Raw genomic sequence first — 19211 nt, forward strand, 5'->3', positions numbered from 1 at the left:
GCCTCAGCCTCCTGAATAGCTGGAATTACAGGTGTGCACCACCATGCCCAGCTAATTTTTTTTTTTTTTTTTTTTTTTTTGTATTTTTAGTAGAGATGGGGTTTTGCCATGATGGCCAGGCTGGTCTCAAATTCCTGGCCTCAAGTGATTCGCCCACCTGAGCCTCCCAAAGTGTTGGGATTACAGCACCTGGCCCTTCCTATGCTATTCCGACAAGCCCTTTTATGCCTTGCCAGAGGGAGGTAAAGCCCCTTCCCCAGGTGTTGCCAGGCTAAGCAGAAAAGGCCGATTGCTGATACAAAACAAACTAAGAACTCCGACCTCCAAACTCCAGTGCTAGGGACCAGGATTGTTCTGGACTACGGGATACAGTTCTGCCCCGATACAGGTCGGGGCTTACAGTTCAGGGTTCACTTGGGACATGGAAGTTAAGGCGAGAGAACACAGCAGGGGTGGCTGCCCCAGGCCAAGGAGGCCACGCTTCTCCAGCAGCATCGCTTCTATTTTTATTAACAAAAATTTAAAAGATAGCCAACTTCAAGGGCCTTGGAGTGCTTAGATTTCTCTAGGAAATAAAAATGCTATTTATACTGGCATAAAGTATAATTTTTCACACTTTTGAAAGTGTCTGAAGAAAATTGGATGAAGACCACAAATCTAAATATTTATAGTGCCAAGAAATTTGTGTTAATGTGATATTTATTTTTGACTTTAGAAAATAATTCATTAGTAATATTACTATGTTAATCATACTATTTCCCAAGGAAATCTCCAAATTCTAAACAAAAGCTGATACGCAAATTAATTTAGGCAAAGGGCCTCCTAGTTACCCTTTGTACACTGGCCATTGTCTTTTTTTTTTTTTAAGATGGAGTTTTACTCTTGCTGCCCAGGCTGGAGTCCAGTTGTGCAATCTCAGCTCACTGCAACCTCTGCCTCCCGGGTTTAAGCAATTCTCCTGCCTCAGCCTCCCAAGTAGCTGGGATTACAGGCATGCACCTCCATGCCCGGCTAATCTTGTTTTTTTAGTAGAGATGAGGTTTCCCCATGTTGGCCAGGCTGGTCTCAAACTCCTGACCTCAAGTGATCCATCTGCCTTGGCCTCCCAAAGTGCTTGAATTATAGGCATGAGCCACCATGCCCAGCGGGAAACTGGGATTTTTCATCACAGAGAAAAGAGATATAGAAATAAGTCTGATCTGGTTAAGTAAAATCCCGAGTCCTCAAAACTTCAGTGGATTCAAATCCAACAGCTATGTTTAAACCCAAGAGTTCATATGATATTTAAAAAGAAACTCATCGGTTACCTTTCAGATGTTCTAGAAAACCAACTCCTTATTTTGCAAAGTGCTAAATGAAAAGGAAAAATGAGGCTTTTCTATATGAACTACCTTTGAGGTCTCATAGTTGATGAGGGTAGATTATCTCAAGTGTGGATGGAGTAAGAGTTGAATATCACCATTTTCAACCTGTCATTAAATCATGGATCCCGGCGGTCACTAATGGCTGCTAATCTCATAAAAAGAGAAACCATCAGATCTTTTCTCACTCTTGTTGAAAAAGCACATCATCTGTGAAGGAATCTTATTTTAAAACTTTAACATGGATTTAATTAAGCCTTGAGATCTAAATAGCAATTTACAACGAAAGTACAAGGGAAGAAGGAAAGTGTTAAATGACATCACGGGGCCACAATCAGCAAAATCGGGACTTTCGGGAACTGCCCAGAACAAATGACCAGGTTTCTTCAACAAATAACTTGCGAGGAAAAAAAAAAAAATGAGGTATAAGGAATTTAGGGATTAAAATAACCTTAAGAGACATATTAACTGATCATGATTATAGATCTAATTTGGATTTGATTTTGAACAAGTTGTGAACAAATTTATAAGACAATTGAAGAAATGTGAACACTGAATGGCTATTCAATGCTATTAAGGAATTATTGATCATTGCAATAAATAGAGATGTGATGAAGAGTGCTTATGGTTATTTTAAGAGCCTGTACCTTATAAAGACACATACTGCAATATTTATCAATAAAACGATGTGCAGTCATCATTTTAGGGTAGAGGAGTTAGGGTAAGGTAAAACAAATGAAGCAGCCCTGAGATGGGATGGTTGAGGTTAAGCAGTGGGTACATGGGGGTCATTAGATCCATCTCTCTAATTTATATGTTTAAAATTTTTTTTTCAGGTCAGATGGGTAATGTGCCCACCTAAGTTTCAAGGGTGGCACATCTCACACAAGCGCGTGAACACCCAATCATCATGTTCATGAACTACAAAAGGATCTTAAAATTTTTTATTAAGAAAGTTTCCTGGCTGGGTGCAGTGGCTCATGCCTGTAATCTCAGCACTTTGGGAGGCTGAGGCGGGCAGATCACCTGAGGTCAGGAGTTTGAGACCAGCCTGACCAACATGGAGAAACCCCGTCTCTACTAAAAATACAAAATTAGTCAGGTGTGGTGATGCATCCCTGTAATCTCAGCTACTTGGGAGGATGAGGCAGGGGAATTGCTTGACCCCGGAAGGTGGAGATCACGGTGAGCCAAGATTGCACCATTGCACTCCAGCCTGGGCAACAAGAGTGAAACTCCATCTCAAAAAGAAAAAAAAAAAGAGTATTCTTTGGCTAGGTGTGATGGCTTATCCACCACACCTGTAATCCCAGCACTTTGGAGGGTGATGAGGGAGGATTTCTTGAGGCTAGGAATTCAAGACCAGCCTGGGCAATATAGTGAGACCCAGGCTCTATTTTTATGAAAACACTTTTTAAGTGATTAAAAAATTTTTCTCTCTCTCTCTTTTCTTTTTTAAAGGAATAACTAGCAGTCCCAAGGCTGCTGGTCTCTACTTTCTGATCTGATATTATCTTGAATGATTCAATTAACATCATTCAATCATCCCTGTAAATTAGTAACATTTCAAACTTAGTCGAAATTCTTGCATGAGGCTGACATTCCTGCAAAGTGATAGACTATTGCCATACATCTTATACAAAGGCCTCCTAAAGGAATACACTCTGACCAAAGATACCCAGGGAGGGATGAAGGATCCCCTTGCCCACATACATACACACAAACACACACACATGCACACCCACCTCTACAACAGGTGCAGATGTGGGGAGAAGGGTATTACAACGACAATTGTTAAATTCCAACACCCTCCTTTTTACCATCAAACTCTAAACACTCACACTTTCCTCCTCTGGGATTCTTCACTGCTAGAAAACTTAATGTATATTTCAGAGAATAGTAGCACAAATGATGTTTTCAAGACGCTGAATTCAGTGTTTCACTTGGAGGTGTCATATAACGTATGATGGCTCATACAGACCCTCAGAGGCCTTCCTTCCACCCTCAGCCCATTCACTGTTTTTCTGACCATTCCTCTAGTCTCTCTCTCTGCCGTTAGGTTTCTTGTGGGTTGTTAGGTTAATCCTACTGTATTCGTCCATTTTCATACTGCTATAAAGAAATACCTGAGACTGGGGTAATTTATAAATAAAAAAGAGGTTTAATGAACTCACAGGTCCACATGGCTGGGGAGGCCTCAGAATCATGGCGGAAGGTGAAGGAAGAGCAAAGGCATGTCTTACATGGCAGCAGGCAGGACAGTGTGTGCAGGGGAGCTGCCCTTCATAAAACCATCAGATCTCTTGAGACTTATTCACTGTCACAAGGACAGAACGGGAAAAATCTGCCCCCATGATTCAATTACCTGCCACCAGTTCCCTCCCACAACATGGGGAGATTATGGGAGCTACAATTCAAGATGAGATTTGGGCAGGGACACAGCCAAACTATATCACCCACTGAGGGCAGTGATGTAAACAATGATTTTAGCCTACCAACAAGACATCGTCCCTGTTGCTAAAGTGTTTGTGTCATAACTCCCCTGTTACTGCAGAGGGACACTTTCTTGAGGACTGCTCTTTGTGAAGCTGTACTATTTAAATAGAAACATAGAGTCAAATGAACATTCTCATTTACCTTTGGCTATTTTCAATTATTATAAGATATTGAAAACATAAAGTCATATGTAAATTCATCTGATTGATTGATTGATTGATTGTAGAGATAGGGTCTCACAAGTTTGCCCAGGCTGGTCCTGAACTCCTGGCCTCAAGTGATCCTCCTGCCTTGGCCTCCCAAAGCATTGGGATTACAGGCATAAGTCATCATGCCCAGTTAAATTCAGCTTATTTTCAATGGTAAATAACAATAGATTTATATAGGCTGTTAATAATAAGTTAACTGTGTTCTCCAATTCTTTGTAATCATCAACCTTTTTTTCCACTGAAAAGTGGGAAAGCATGGGATGGGCTGATTTGCTTCATTGGTGATCAAAACGAAATGGGTCCATACTGCCTAAATGCATTCAATGCACAGTCCTAGACTGGAAAAAAAAAGTTGAAAGACATTGTTAGGAAAATTGGTGAAATGTGATGTCCTGTACATAACGCCACGTGTCAATGTTTAATTTCCCAAAAGGTATGCAGTGGTTCTTTCTACTCTTCTTGCGATTTGTCCAAAAGTTTGACATTGTTTAAAAGTACATTTTAAAAAGCAGTGAGGAATCTGAGCCCTGGGCACCGCTGACCCTAGAACCCAGCACTTCCGTGGGACAGCCAAGCGCCATCGCCTCCCTGCTGTGCACCAGCCAGATACAACACAGTGCGTGTCACATGCCCCATGAGCAATGTGGAGTCTGTGATTCATGGAGAGGACAGCGTTATATAGCCAAGGAGGAAGTGATTCCTTAAAGGGGCTGCTGAGGGCTGGCGTCAAAAGTTAGAGCCATCAGCACTCTCTCAGGCCAGATGCCTGGGGACTTTTATAACTGAAACAAAATAACAGCAATCAAGACAAAACAAATATCTGTACAGTTTAATCTTTATTTTTACAGGATTTGGCAGGAGCCGGAAGGTCTGGAACAGTAGGCCTTTTTGGGAACTTTGTATTTATTAAAATGATCTGGACACTGGTTCTTATTATTCTTTTTCTCTCTTTGAAATGGGAATGGAAAGTCTCCCGATAAATGGACAGAGGCATGGTCCAGAGTCTCGTAACTAACTGCTCTCATAATCCCTTTGTGCTCCAATACAAAAATGCATGCTTGAACTTTACCTTCTTAAGAGTCCAGGTAACCCCCATGGGCCATAGAAGCCTGAGGGTGCCTGGGTCTGGAAGCTAAGCAGGGTTGGGCCTGACTGAGCTTGGATGGGGGACCACCTAGGGAGAATGGGGCTAGAGAGTCCAGGTTTTGGCCACCTAACCTTGCTAAACATGCTGGGTGACACGGAACACAGGGCTCTTGATCACACTAATAACAGAACTAGTTTCCATTGGAAAGCTCTGCCTAAAAGAATCCTTCAAATATTATAAATTTGCTACACAGAATCTAATTCATCCTTCTTAGAACAGAGACGGAATTTCTGTCTTTAGAATTTACTTTTTATTTTACAAGTTCTACGTTTCAATGTTAACTTCTCTTGCCAAATACTGAAATTCGTCTTCATTAAACAATACAACAGATAACCAGGCTGCTATGTCATAACGTAACCTTAATTTACATTTAAAAATAAATTTTTAGGCTGGGCATGGTGGCTCACACCTATAATCCCAGCACTTTGGAAGGCCAAGGCAGGCGGATCACTTGACGTCAGGAGTTTGAGATCAGCCTGGCCAACATGGAGAAACCCCATCTCTACTAAAAATACCAAAAAAAATAGCTGAACGTGGTGGCATGCACCTGTATTGCCAGCTACTCGGGAGGGTGAGGCAGGAGAATTACTTGAACCTGAGAGGCGGAGGTTACAGTGAGCAGAGATCATGCCCCTGCACTCCAGCCTGGGTGACAGAGCAAGACTTCCTCTCAAAAATAAATACATAAATAAAAATAAATAAATGAATTTCTAGATTGTGATAAAATAATAGACAAAACAAAAATTTTACCATCTTAACCGTTTTTAAGTGTATGGTTCAGTAGAGTTAAGTATATTCATATTGCTATGTAACCAGTGTCCAGAACTTTCTCATCTTGTAATACTGAGACTCTACGGCCAGCAAACAATAGCTCCCCGTTTCCTCCTCTACCAGTTGCTGCCAATCCCCATTCTCCATTCGGGGAGAGAGGGCCCCCCATGGGGAGCTGTCATCTACAGCCACCCCTTCTTGCTCCATGAACTTCATTGCTCTGCATACCTCATCTAAGTGGCATGATACAGTGTTTGTCTCTTTGTGACTCACATAATATCCTCGAGGGTCACCCATATTGCAGCATGCATCAGAATCTCCTTCCTAAGGCTGAATCATATTCTACCGTATGTATATGCCACATTTTGCTCCTCTGAGAACCATCCATGGGTACCTGTGCTATCCCCACGTCCTGCTTATTGCAGGTAATGCTGCCACAAGCATGGATATACAAATTCTCTCTTCAGGACTCTGTCTTCAATTCTCTGGGGTCTATCCTGAGAAGTGGAGTTATTGTATCATACAGTACTTCTATTTTTAACTTTTTGAGGAACTGCCATACTGTTTTTGGTTTTTGTGGTTTTTTTTTTTTCAAGATGGGGTTTCATCATGTTGGCCACACTGGTCTTGAACTCCTGACCTCAGGTGATCCACCCACCGCAGCCTCCCAACATGCTAGGATTACAGGCGTGAGCCACCGCGCCCGGTGAGCTTTTTACAGCAGCGGCATTATTTTACATTCCCACCAATAGTGCACAAGGATTCCAATTTCTCTACATCCTTACCAACAGCTTGTATTTTCTGCTGTTTTTAAATAGTAGCCATCCTAATGGGTGTGAAGTTTAAAATTTAAATTTAGAGTTTAGTTTACAGTAAAAGGCTGCCTTGGTCAATGAAATATCTGAAATCAATGAAAAGCCAAATAAAGCATTATCTTATGTTAGGAAAGCACACTCTTTTCTTATTATTTAGCGAAGCATCAGCTCGATTGGAGAGAAAAGGCTGAAGGTAAAGAGGCCAGTAAGGAGCTTACTGCAATCACTGGGCTGAGAGCTATTGGGCAGGCGAACTTGAGCGATGTCAAGAAACCTAAGTATAACGATGCCAGGGACACTTCAGAGGTGAAATTGACATTGATTTTCAAGTGATTGTATGTTGGACACAAGAAGAGTCGATGATAGCACTGAAGCTGCAAATGCAGATGACCGGAGGAATCGTGTCACACACAGAACGGGAGAGAAGGAGCAAGAGCCAGCGTGGAGGACCGTGTTGTGATGAAAGGGGCTCAACAGTAGAGTGCAGCCGGGAGCAGAGGTGAGAGGACCGGGTAGGGGGAATCCCAGCTGGTCCCATGAGTGTAGATGGCACTGCTGAAGGAGATCAATAGAGAAATCACGGGGCCATTGCCAGAATAAAGGAATATTCATTAAGCTATCCGACGCAGGTATAATGCCAACTGTTTTACCCTCAGCAGAGAGAGCCCAAAGCGCTACCTGACTTTGGCTGAAAGTTTGTAGCTAAGGCAGGTAAAACGACAGGCTAACGACTCCCGGGTGGGCTAATGAGTGGTACTTTACTCCCTGGCCACAGCTGGCAGGAGACTCTCAGCTCATCATTTTGCAAGATGAAATCTGTTTGTCACAAGGGGGCTTCAGGCAGAAGCACTTCTTAGAAAATCAATGGAGTCTCCTCCTGCTAGCAGGTCAGCTAGCTCTCCCTCCTTACTGTGTTTAAAAAAAAAAAAAAGGCACATTCCCTGACTGTAAAGCCACGATTATAAGCCATGAAGGTGAAATATAAGAGAATTTGAAGTAGGTTTTCGAAGTTGAAAATGCAAGTCACCTTAGGGGCATACAGCATCTTGCCAACTGAAGACGGAACCAGCTGCCCTGCAGAATAGAATTCGGTGACAAAGTCAATGTTTTTCAGCCATAGCAGAGAGGAAAGAACATGATGTACAAAAATTATTCAAGTCCCGAGCTTTCCACCTTTAACGGAGCCATCAACAAGTTTATATTCAATTATACTGACTACCTCTGACCTATCACACATAATTAATATTTGCAAAGTTGTGGGTTTAAAAAATATATCTACATGAGCTTGCATACGATGCAGACACATTTGGTTTTGATTCTCTTTAACCTCCTCCAAGAGTAGTAAAAGATCACCTTTCCCTGGAGACAATATGTAAGTCTGCTCATACATTTCTAGACACAGCATGTGGTTTCAGTCACATGTCTCATTAATGTCAGTGGGATCTGTGTAGGTAGGCACTCAGAGCCCCAAAACTCCCTAAGGAAATGGGGTGCTGGAACAACACTAACAAGGCGTCTTACTCTCTACCAGGTCCTGGGAGTCCTGATATTGGTGACTTACTAGATTATCCATTGGCCCAGCAAGGCCTTGCCTGTCAATGATGCATTTAAGATATTAGCACATTGTCTTAGACCATTTGTGTTGCTGTAACTGGGTAATTTACAGGAACAGAAACTTATTTCTTATGGTTCTGGAGGCTGGAAAGTCCAAAATCAAGGCACCTTGAATGCTGTGTCCTCACACAGCAGAAGGCAGAAGGACATAAAGGCGGGGGGTGGGCACGACCCCTCCCATCGAGCTGTTGTATAATAATCTATTTGTGAGAGTGGAATCCCCACAACATAAACACCTCCCAGAAGACCCCATCTTCCAGCATTGTTGCATTGGGGATGAAGTTTCCAACACGTGAAATTTGGGGGACACATTCAGACCATGGCACACATTCAGAGAGCTGGAGTTAAGACTGGGAGAGCATCTGGAGAGGGCTGTTTGCTGTGTGTGCAGGGACGGCTGCCCTAGCGTACTGGAGGGATGGGCGCTTGCTGGGGACAGACGGAGCAGAGAGGCCTCCTAACTACGCAGTATCAGCCCCACCCAAACAGGTTCAGAGGCCCAGGCAGTAGACAGAAGTCACCTTACACATAAGAAAGGCCCAAGTGGGGCTTTTCCAGTTTTCTTCTTACAAGGCAGGGGAGAGGGAGACCAAACGCACAGCTTAAAGAAAACAAATATTTATGTGTTTTTTATAAAAATCATTTGAGACATGAATTGACTGCCTTGACTATCGTGTTTCTACACTTCTACAGGAAAGAAAAAAAGATCTCAAATGGATATCTGCACATATTCTCAAAGGAAATTGCAGCGTGGCCTTAGCCAAGGATGCCTATATTATTAATGCCAGTTATATGTATCATTTAAAATTTTCCATGGTCTTTTCTTCTTTTTATCTTCCTTCTTCCCCTGGCAAGGCCTGGTGAAGCATCCGGAAAGTATTTGCTGAGAGCCTACTGTGCGACGACGTGCTCTTGGGCCCGGGGACCAGAGCAGCGGACAAGCCAGCGGGGTCCTTCTTCTCAGACTGACCACTAAAGAACCAGAAGAGAGGCTGAGGCTCACAGAGGGCAGGCCGTGCCGAGAATGCCACAATGTTCCAACTGCCAGGTTGAAAGATGGTGGTCAGGTGGCTCCTTTAGACGGGTGGACAGAGGCCTCTGAGGAGATGCCAGCAGAGCCAGGGAAGCAAGCAGCACCCCGGTAAGGACAGATGGCAGGGCCACGGCAGGACGGGGGTTCCCCGGGGAGGATGGGCAGCTCAGGCCCTGCTCAGGGATCGGGTGTTACTTTCTTCTCGGGGCTGGGTCTGGAGAGGGTAGGACGCTTGTCCAAGCCCCACGGCTCTTTGGTGACGGAGCCAGGATGAGAACTAGGTCTCCTCTTCCCTGCTCTCCACGTTGGCTCCTGGTGGCGAGCCCGTCCTCTCTCTGGGGTGGGTGTGTGTGTGTGTGTGTGTGTGTGTGTGTGTGTTTTACCCCCAAGTCAGTTCTCTCACCCTTGCCTTCGTTCTTAGCTTAACGCCCCCCAGCCTTCTTCAAGCCATCATTTAAATCCTTCCGGATCCCCATCCTGCCGGCGTCAACATGTCCTTCTAGCTCTTACAATCAAAGGCAATTCTTGTGCAGCCTCCATGTAACAACAGACACATCATAGTCCCAGGGTGTGACCACAGTGTGGATGATGGCGGCTGAGCCTGGACAAGGAGGGTGGGGGACCCATGCCGGGTGCTCAGGGGGACAGGGGAATGTGGGGGTGCTCTGCGGCATGCCAAATGCTTCGGGTTTTCTGCAGCTCACCACAGGAAGCACGCACCTCGTGCTCATCCCCGAGTCTGACGTTGGATTATCAGCGGCCTCTGAACTTTATGGACACGAGCTCCATTGGTAAATGGTGAGCCTGGTAGCAGACACGGCTATGCCCCGCCCAGGTGCCAGCTGCTGTGAATGTCGGCTGCCCCTTTCGCTGGAGCACTGCCCTAGGCTCGCCCGGGAGGCTATGACGCACACCTGAGCACCCCGTCCCCGCCACCTCAGGAGCAGCTCACAGCCAGCATGTGATTAGGGGGTACAAGAGACTGGTCCCCTTCTTCCAGGTGAGGCCTCCGCAGATCCTCTGGGGTGTGACGTCTGCTCCTGAGCTCCCTGCAGGGTCGGACTGGGGCCATAGCCTTGCTTAGTTCCTTCGCTTGCTCTGATCCCGTTCCCACACTCCTCTTTTCCCGAGAGAACATCCTCAATACGTCACTTGTCCGAGAATCCAGGTCTGGTTCTGCATCAAGGAAATCTGACCTAAGACAAGCACAAGCCTGCTTCCCGGCCAGCACGTTTGCGGTTGTTTATTTACCTGTTAAATACAGGTACGACTCCCACCAGGCAATAAATATCAAGGCTCTGTATGCACTTAGGGTGAGGTCAGTTGTTAAGGGGACACAGTCATTTTCCTGCCTGTTTGTGCTGGCAACATGAGAATTATTTTTAGTCTCTCTCTCTCTCTCTCTCTCTCTCTCTCTCTGTGTGTGTGTGTGTGTGTGTGTGTGTGTGTGTGTGTATACAACTCTCTTTAAAGCCACTTGTCATGTTGCGAGGGTCTATCTAGTTAAAAGCATAAATCTACTTAACCTGGGGGTGAAGGAGCCTCAGATGTCTTATATCACATTGTACACTTGAGTCCTGCAGCCTGTGGGTGTGAAGGCTAATCCTTGTAATAAAAACTAGTGAATGTAATTTCTCCCATTTTTCCAGATACAAATTACTATAAAAGAATTTTTAGTAAGTCCTGCTGCACACCAGTGAGGTGTCTGGGCGTCTTTGTTATGGAGATCACAGGTTTTCAGAAGCGATGGGACCAGGCAGGGTGGTGCACGCCTGGAATCCCAGCTGCTTGGGAAGCTGAGGCAGGAGGATCCTTAGTGCCCAGCTGTTCAAGTCCCACCTGGGCCACATAGCGATACGTTGTCTCTTAAAAAAATAAGTAGGCAACAATGCATACATCAAAATATCATGCTGTATGTGACAAATACATACAATTTTATCTGTCATTTATAAAAAGAAAAAAATTACTTGGAGGTGTCAAGAAGGTGCTGTATCTTTGAATAGTTTTGTAAAAAGAAAAACTTCTAGGTATACATCCTACAGAAATGCTTGTATATATGCTTCAAAAATATATAAGAGAATGCTTAAGACATATTGGTAATAGCCAACATTCTGGAGATGACCCAAATGCCCAAGTAGAATGGTTAGACTGTGGCAGTTAACAGTGAAATATTAGACAGCAGTGAGAATGAATGAAATCCTGCATGAGCAAAGGTACAGGGAGTCTTGCAAATGGAATGCTGAGTAAAGGGATCCCGACGTGAAAGATAACGGGCCGTATGTTCCATTTATACAGAGTTCAAAGAGAGGCAGATTCACTATGGGGCCAGAGCCTGAGCAAAGATGCCTTTTGCAGAGGGCAGTGAGTACGATGCTGGCCGTGTTCTCTACCTTGGCCTGGGGGTGGGATTGGGTAAGTTCACTTCGTAGAAATTCATCGAGCTCATGCACTTGTAAACCTCAATGTGCATTTTTCTGCACGCATGTTATCTATTTTTTTAAGTTTACTTTGTAAAAGGTGGGGAAAATCAAAGATTTCCCCTAAATATTCCTGTCTAGGAACTCAAGAGTAGGAACAAATTTCCAAGGTGGTTATGGGAGGTTTTTGGGGGGGGGTGATTCCAGGCCCACTGCCTCCTTCTTAACGAAGCTGGCAACTGTGGGGGCGTGATGCCGAGTCCACGCGGCTTTCTCCGCTGTGACTCCCCCTTCGCGTATGCTGCTCTTTCCCGTGCCATGTGTACACACTCATCGACCCATAGCATCCTAGAGAAGCAGGACGGTGGGTGTTCTGGTGTCCTCTTTAGGGATTGGGCTATTGAGAAGTAGGGACTTTTTTTAAGGGCACAAAGCCAGTGAATGGCTCACAATCAGGACTCACAGTGGGTGATACCCTGCGCTGTCCTCACTGCACAAGGTTCTGAGAACCAAATGGGCTTTTGAGGAGAGGCCTGACTGTGGCAGAAATCCTGGAGCACAAAGGGTCTTGACAGCCACTACCTGGATCCACCAGAAGGTGAGGGTGCTTGTCACACCCCCCTCAGTCACTCTGGGGACCTCAGTATTCTGCTCGTTCTTTTTATGTTAGCACATCTCCTGTGAAGATCTGTTAAAAAGACATTTCTTTCCTGCATTTGCATCACATTCACTTTGTGATTTTGTACTTATAATCCAGGAGGCAGCATTCCAGAAAGGAAAATACTGGTGTGTGAAGAATCCAGTGACGCCCTCAGTTAAATTCACATGGCACAAAGAGGCAGCTTGTTCAGTGGGCTTGGAGGGCCAGCTTGTGAAACCCACACAACCGTGGAGGTAGCATGTTAAAAGAAGACATACAGGAGGCCAACAAACATATGAAAAAATGCTCATCATCACTGGTCATCAGAGAAATGCAAATCAAAACCACATTGAGATACCACCTCACACCAGTTAGAATGGCAATCATTAAAAAATCGGGAAACAACAGATGCGGGAGAGGATGTGGAGAAATAGGAACACTTTTACACTGTTGGAGGGAATGTAAATTAATTCAACCATTGTGGAAGACAGTGTGGCTATTCCTCAAGGACCTAAAAATAGAAATCCCATTTGACCCAGCAATCCCATTACTGGGTATATATCCAAAGGATTATAAATCATTCTACTACAAGGACACGTGCACACGAATGTTCATTGCAGCACTGTTTACAATAGCAAAGACCTGGAACCAACCCAAATGCCCAACGATGATAGACTGGATAGGGAAAATGTGGTACATATACACCATGGAATATTATGCAGCCATCAAAAACGCTGAGTTCACGTCCTTTGTAGGGACATGGATGAACCTGGAAACCATCATTCTCAGCAAACTGACACAAGAGCAGAAAATCAAACACCGTATATTCTCGCTCATAGGCGGGTGTTGAACAATAAGAACACATGGACACAGGGAGGGGAGCACTACACAATGGGGTCCGTTGGGGGGAAATGGGGGAGGGGCGGGGGGGTGGGGAGGTGGGAAGAGATAGCATGGGGAGAAATGACAGATACAGGTGAGGGGACGGAAGGCAGCAAAGCACACTGCCATGTGTGTACCTATGCAACAATCTTGCATGTTCATCACATGTGCCCCCAAACCTAAAATGCAATAAAAACAAACAAACAAACAAACAAAAATCCTCTAGAAAAAACAGGGAAATAGGGATCTCAACGTGTGTGTGTGTGTGTGTTGAGAAAGGTTTTGCTCTGTCATGCAGGTTGACTGCAGTGGTCCAATAATAGCTCACTGCAGCCTCCATCTCCCGAGTTCAAGCAATCTTCCTGCTTCAACCTCCTGAGTAGCTGGGACTACAGGTGCAGGCACTACCACACGCAGCTGGTTTTTCAAAAATTGTTTTTATTCGTAGTAGAGAAGAGGTCTTTCTGTTAACTCAAGTGATCCTCCAGCCCCAGCCCCCCAGAGTGCTGGGATTAAAGGCATGAGCCACCGTATTTAACCAGCAACACGTTTTAAATGCTTTCCTCACTGATTTGTTTGACCATGATTTCTTGATTGACCAGCCACGCTGGTCTCCAGGTGGCCCCTCGGCCAACCCCTCAGGGTCCATGGGGCCGTCTTCATGGTACCTGCCCTGAGGCTTGTTCTGGTGGGAGCCTCTGCCTTTCTGCCCCCCAGACTGAATTATCCCGATGGGAAAGGCTCAGGATTTGTGCACATTCCACCCTAGACCTCTGGGGAAAGCAGCAGACCAACTTCACTGGTGGTGAAAAATCATACGGGCTGGTCAACTGCATTTCCAGCGGGCTCCACTTCTGTCCTGGGAGGTGAGTATGTGGCTTCCTCTCCTCTGTGCAGGGAAACGGTAGAGATTCCGCAGACCTTCAATCAGCCACAGTAACTTGCCACCAGCATTTAAAGTTATGTCTGTGGCTGCCAGACAGAAAGCTGTTTGTAGACAACGGCACGCCAGCCACACAAGCAACCCTGGGCAAGATGCCCCCCTTGGCCAGTTCAGCCGCAACACCCATGACTTTCCTTCAGGTTCTCTATATTTCAGCCAAATTAAACCTCATGCTGTTCCCTATACATGCCCTGTGTTCTTATCTTTGCCCAGGGCCATATTCCTCTGCCGGGAACACTCTCACCTGCTTTCTTCCCTAAAATCGACTTGAGGTCAAAGATCAGCTGTCTCAGGAGACCTCTTTGCCTTCAATTAGAGACCAGCCCTTCTTCCTAAGAACAGCCAGAGGATTTCGTCTGTACTCAGATCCCTTCTCATTCCAGCTCATGGTTTTGACTTTATCCTCTGAGACTCTGAACTCCTGAAGAGCAAAGAACGTGACTTTTTCCCCTCTCAATTCCCAGTCATGCTACGTCTTTGTGTTTTCACGGTTTCATTCCATCAACACACATTAATTGGCACTGCTTCAAAAAGCCCTTCCCTGACCACCCTGTCCAAAGTGGGCTTTTGTACGACTGAGAACAATCCAATATCCTTTGTAATGTATTCTTTTACTTGTAAATTCCCTGTCTTTCTCCCTAGAATGCAATTCCAATCTGTCTTATTCGCATCTGTATTAGTGTATTCTCACATTGCTATAAAGAACTACCTGAGATTGGATAAGTTATGAAGAAAAGAGGTTTAATTGACTCACAGTTCCGCATCTTAACAGGAAGCATGGCTGGGAGGCCTCAGGAAACTTACAGTCATGGTAGAAGGGGAAGCAAGCACGTCTTGCCACGATGGAGCAGGAGAGAGGGCACTTGAAGGGGGAAGTACTTTACTTGTAAACCACCAGATATCATGAGAATTCACTAAGTATCACGAGAACAGCAGGGGGGAAACTGTTCCCATGATCCAATCACCTCCCACCGGGTCCCTCTCCTGACATGTGGGGATTACAATTCAACATGAGGACACAGGGCCAAACCACACCAACCTCAGCAGCAAGTGTAATCGTTAGCATAGGGTAGGTGCTCAAATAGTTGTTGGATGAAGGTGTCAGTTAAGGAGTGAACGCCTGGAGCATATATGTGTGACTTCGGTTTTGCAAAGAGCTTTCAAAGAGCAAGCAGGTTGAGAGCCCCAGGCCTCTACGAGAGCGATCAATCTGTGGTCCGAGATGTGTGGGGTTAGTATTAGGTCTGTGTGCCCACAGCATACCCTGGCACCACCCCTCCTTGCCAGCCCGTTGGAATGGGCGTGTTCTGCCATCGAGTGAAGTGGTGATTCTCTGCAAATGTCCTGTTCGCTCATCTCCATATGCAGGTCCCAATTCAAGTGAGAGGAACAGCACACCTCATACGTTTGGGCCTGTGCTTAAATCCTTTACCAGCTTCAAGGAAAAGCATCAGTCTCATAAACTTTAGAAAGAGTTGACAGAAATTCAGAGCAAATAAATCAAAATAGCAGCAATATCTTTCTTTTTTTTTTTTTTTTTTTTTTTTGGGGACGGAGTTTCGCCCTTGTGACCCAGGCTGGAGTGCAATGGCGTGATCTCGGCTCACCGCAACCTCCGCCTCTTGGGCTCAGGCAATTCTCCTGCCTCAGCCTCCTGAGTAGCTGGGATTACAGGCACGTGCCACCATGCCCAGCTAATTTTTTGCACTTTTAGTAGAGACGGGGTTTCACCATGTTGACCAGGATGGTCTCGATCTCTCGACCTCGTGATCCACCCGCCTCGGCCTCCCAAAGTGCTGGGATTACAGGCTTGAGCCACCGCGCCCGGCTAGCAGCAATATCTTTCTAATGACCTTCAGCCTCACTCCACCCTTCTGAACATTTTCAAGGCTCTGTGGCCGCGTGAAACCCTGACGGGGAGGTGAGCTTCTATTCCACATCCCACTTGGACGGCAGGGAGAGCAGAGGCTTATTTGCAAGGCTTTCCCCTTCCTTTACGATCTCAATTAGGGGCAAGTGGACTATTCCCAGGGTGAAGTGTGTTCAGCATGTATAAAAATGCCTTTGTGTCCATTACTAGAATGTCTTACCATTTGCGAAATGAATTTAAGAGGAAAAGTCCAAATTAAATAGGGATTACGCTGATCCCTTTTAAGAATTTTCAATTCGTATTGGCACATTCTATTTTCTGGTGTGTGAGCACTAAACCAAAAGCAGTCCTGCCCCAAGTGCTGGGATCTACATACCCATTGGGCCAGGAATTCATTATGCAAAGCAGCTGCTCTACCAACAGCCAAGTGTCCCAAGACAATTCCCCTCATATGTGCCTCCCCTGCTGGGAGGCACGTCAGCCCCCCGCTGTGCACGAGGTCCTTCATTTGCTCCTGTCTCTTGCTGTTCATTTGGCAGCAGGTGACCATGAAGGTGCCTGCCGCGGCTCAGACATCCACGCCAGCACCGCCTTCACCTCTGGGAACACTCTCCAAGCACCTATTCCTCTCACTGCCACCTGTCTGTTTCCAGGGAACAAAAGAGCAGGCAGAACAAAGGGAGCATTTCTTAGAGATTATCTTTAGTAGCTGCACACTCAAAAGCAGACAGACTGGGACTTTCCTAGGGTTACAAAGCGAAACTCACTTCTATACCTCACTTTTGCCACTCTTCTGCATGAGTGTTTCTGTTGTTCGTAATGTGTTCGGAGCCTGCAAAGCTCAATATGGTCCACTTTGGACTCGCTCCTTGGGAAAGCTTCGTAGGTATTTCCAGGGAGTCCCAAGCTGCTCTAGGAGCAAGCCCTGCCTGGGGGCCTGGATGCTGGGATTTGGCCTCTGCACAGCACATGGCTGTTTTCTCTAGGAGCTTTCTCTAACGAGTCCAGCCTTTCTTTAGCTCCCTTGACTGAGATCAACATGCACCTTTCCTATGACCCCAGTTGCATGATTGGTCTTCTAGAACCTTATGAAAGAAATGCAACATTAGGAAGGGATGCTCTCTCTCTCTCTCTCTCTCTCTCTCTATATATATATATATATATATATATATATATATATATATATATATCTGTGGAGTTTCGCTCATTGCCCAGGCTGGAGTGCAATGGCATGATCTCTGTTCACTGCAACCTCTGCCTCCTGGGTTCAAGCGATTCTCCTGCCTCAGCCTCCCGAATATCTGGGATTACAGGCATGCGCCACCAAGCCCAGCTAATTTTGTATTTTTAGTAGAGACAGGTTTCTCCATATTGGTCAGGCTGCTCTCAAACTCCCAACTTCAGGTGATCCACCCACCTCGGCCTCCCAAAGTACTGGGATTACAGGCAAAAGCCACCAGGCCTGGCCAGGATGCTATTATATACAGGTGCTAATTAGGAGGTGACATCTGAAGGGGACCCAGAAGATTGGAACCTGTGGCACTTGAAGGGGAGGGAGTAGGGCTGAGAAGGAAACAGACCCGGTGAAGATCAAGAAACAGGAAAGAAAGAGCTGAGACTGCAGTGTATGGAAGGAGGATGCAGGGGAAAGGTTGGAAGGAAAGTCCGGGCATATCAGGTGAGCCAGTTTAGCCTTCACTAGGCAGGCAGTGAGGGGTTGGCTGAGATTGGGCTGGGAGAGACAGATCTGCTGGCTGGCTGGCTGCTCCATTGAGTAGGTGAACCTGGCAGCATCTGTGTAATGGGGCTGGGGTGGCCACTGGTTGAAAAGCTGCTGCAATAATCCAAATAAAACACACCTAGGGCTGTCCCAGCCCAGTGAGGATGGAAAGACAGAGAATAACTTGGGAGACTGGGATGCATCAGACATGGGATCCCATAACTAGATCATGATTGGCAGAAACTCCTGCTTAAATGAAGACCTCTGCTCACCATTGCTGTAGCTGCAGAAGAATTCATTCAAAGACGACCCAAATCTGGGAAAACAAATCAAAACAAAGATGGGGGAAATGGGAAATAGAATTTGTATATTTATTTGATATAAATATAATTATGTCAAATGTTTTATGTCAAAAACATTGGCCCAACGGATGAGAAGAAGGGTTTGCCTGTATTTTTTTTTTTTTTTTTTTTTAGAAACTTGATGTTTATTTTCCACGTATCTTTTTTTTTTTTTTTTTTTTTTTTTTTGAGATGGAGTTTTGCTCTTGTTACCTAGGCTGGAGTGCAATGGCATGATCTCGGCTCATCGCAACCTCCGCCTCCTGGGTTCAGGCAATTCTCCTGCCTCAGCCTCCTGGGTAGCTGGGATTACAGACATGCGCCACCATGCCCAGCTAATTTTTTTGTATTTTTAGTAGAGACGGGGTTTCACCATGTTGACCAGGATGGTCTCGATCTCTTGACCTCATGATCCACCCGCCTCGGCCTCCCAAAGTGCTGGGATTACAGGCCTGAGCCACCGCGCCTGGCCTCTTTTTTTTTTTTATTGTATTTTATGTTTTGGGGTACATATGAAAAACATGCAAGATTGTTGCATAGGTACACACATGGCAGTGTGATTTGCTGCCTTCCTCCCCTTCACCAATTTCTGACATTTCTCCCCATGCTCTCTCTCCCCACCTCCCCATCCCCCTGTCCCTCCCCCATTTCCCCCCAACAGACCTCAGTGTGTGATGCTCCCCTCCCTGTGTCCATGTGTTCTCATTGTTCAACACCCATCTATGAGTGAGAACATGCGGTGTTTGATTTTCTGCTCTTGGGTCAGTTTGCTGAGAATGATGGTTTCCAGGTTCATCCACGTCCCTACAAAGGGCAGAACTCATCATTTTTGATGGCTGCATAATATTCCATGGTGCATATGTACCACATTTTCTCTGTCCAGTCTATCATCGATGGGCATTTGGGTTGGTTCCAGGTCTTTGCTATTGTAAACAGTGCTGCTATGAACATT

General features: G+C 45.6%; 1 protein-coding gene and 1 pseudogene across 1 annotated transcript in view; both read right to left on the reverse strand.

The window, feature by feature from the left end:
• Positions 1-19211, reverse strand: part of ATE1 (arginyltransferase 1) — a 266317-nt gene that overhangs the window by 72422 nt on the left and 174684 nt on the right. The window lies entirely within an intron of this gene.
• LOC120362581 (small nucleolar RNA U13) lies at positions 2197-2294 on the reverse strand (annotated as a pseudogene).

This window comes from Saimiri boliviensis, chromosome 12 (genome assembly GCF_048565385.1).
Source record: "Saimiri boliviensis isolate mSaiBol1 chromosome 12, mSaiBol1.pri, whole genome shotgun sequence".
In the NCBI taxonomy this organism is placed as follows: domain Eukaryota; kingdom Metazoa; phylum Chordata; class Mammalia; order Primates; family Cebidae; genus Saimiri; species Saimiri boliviensis.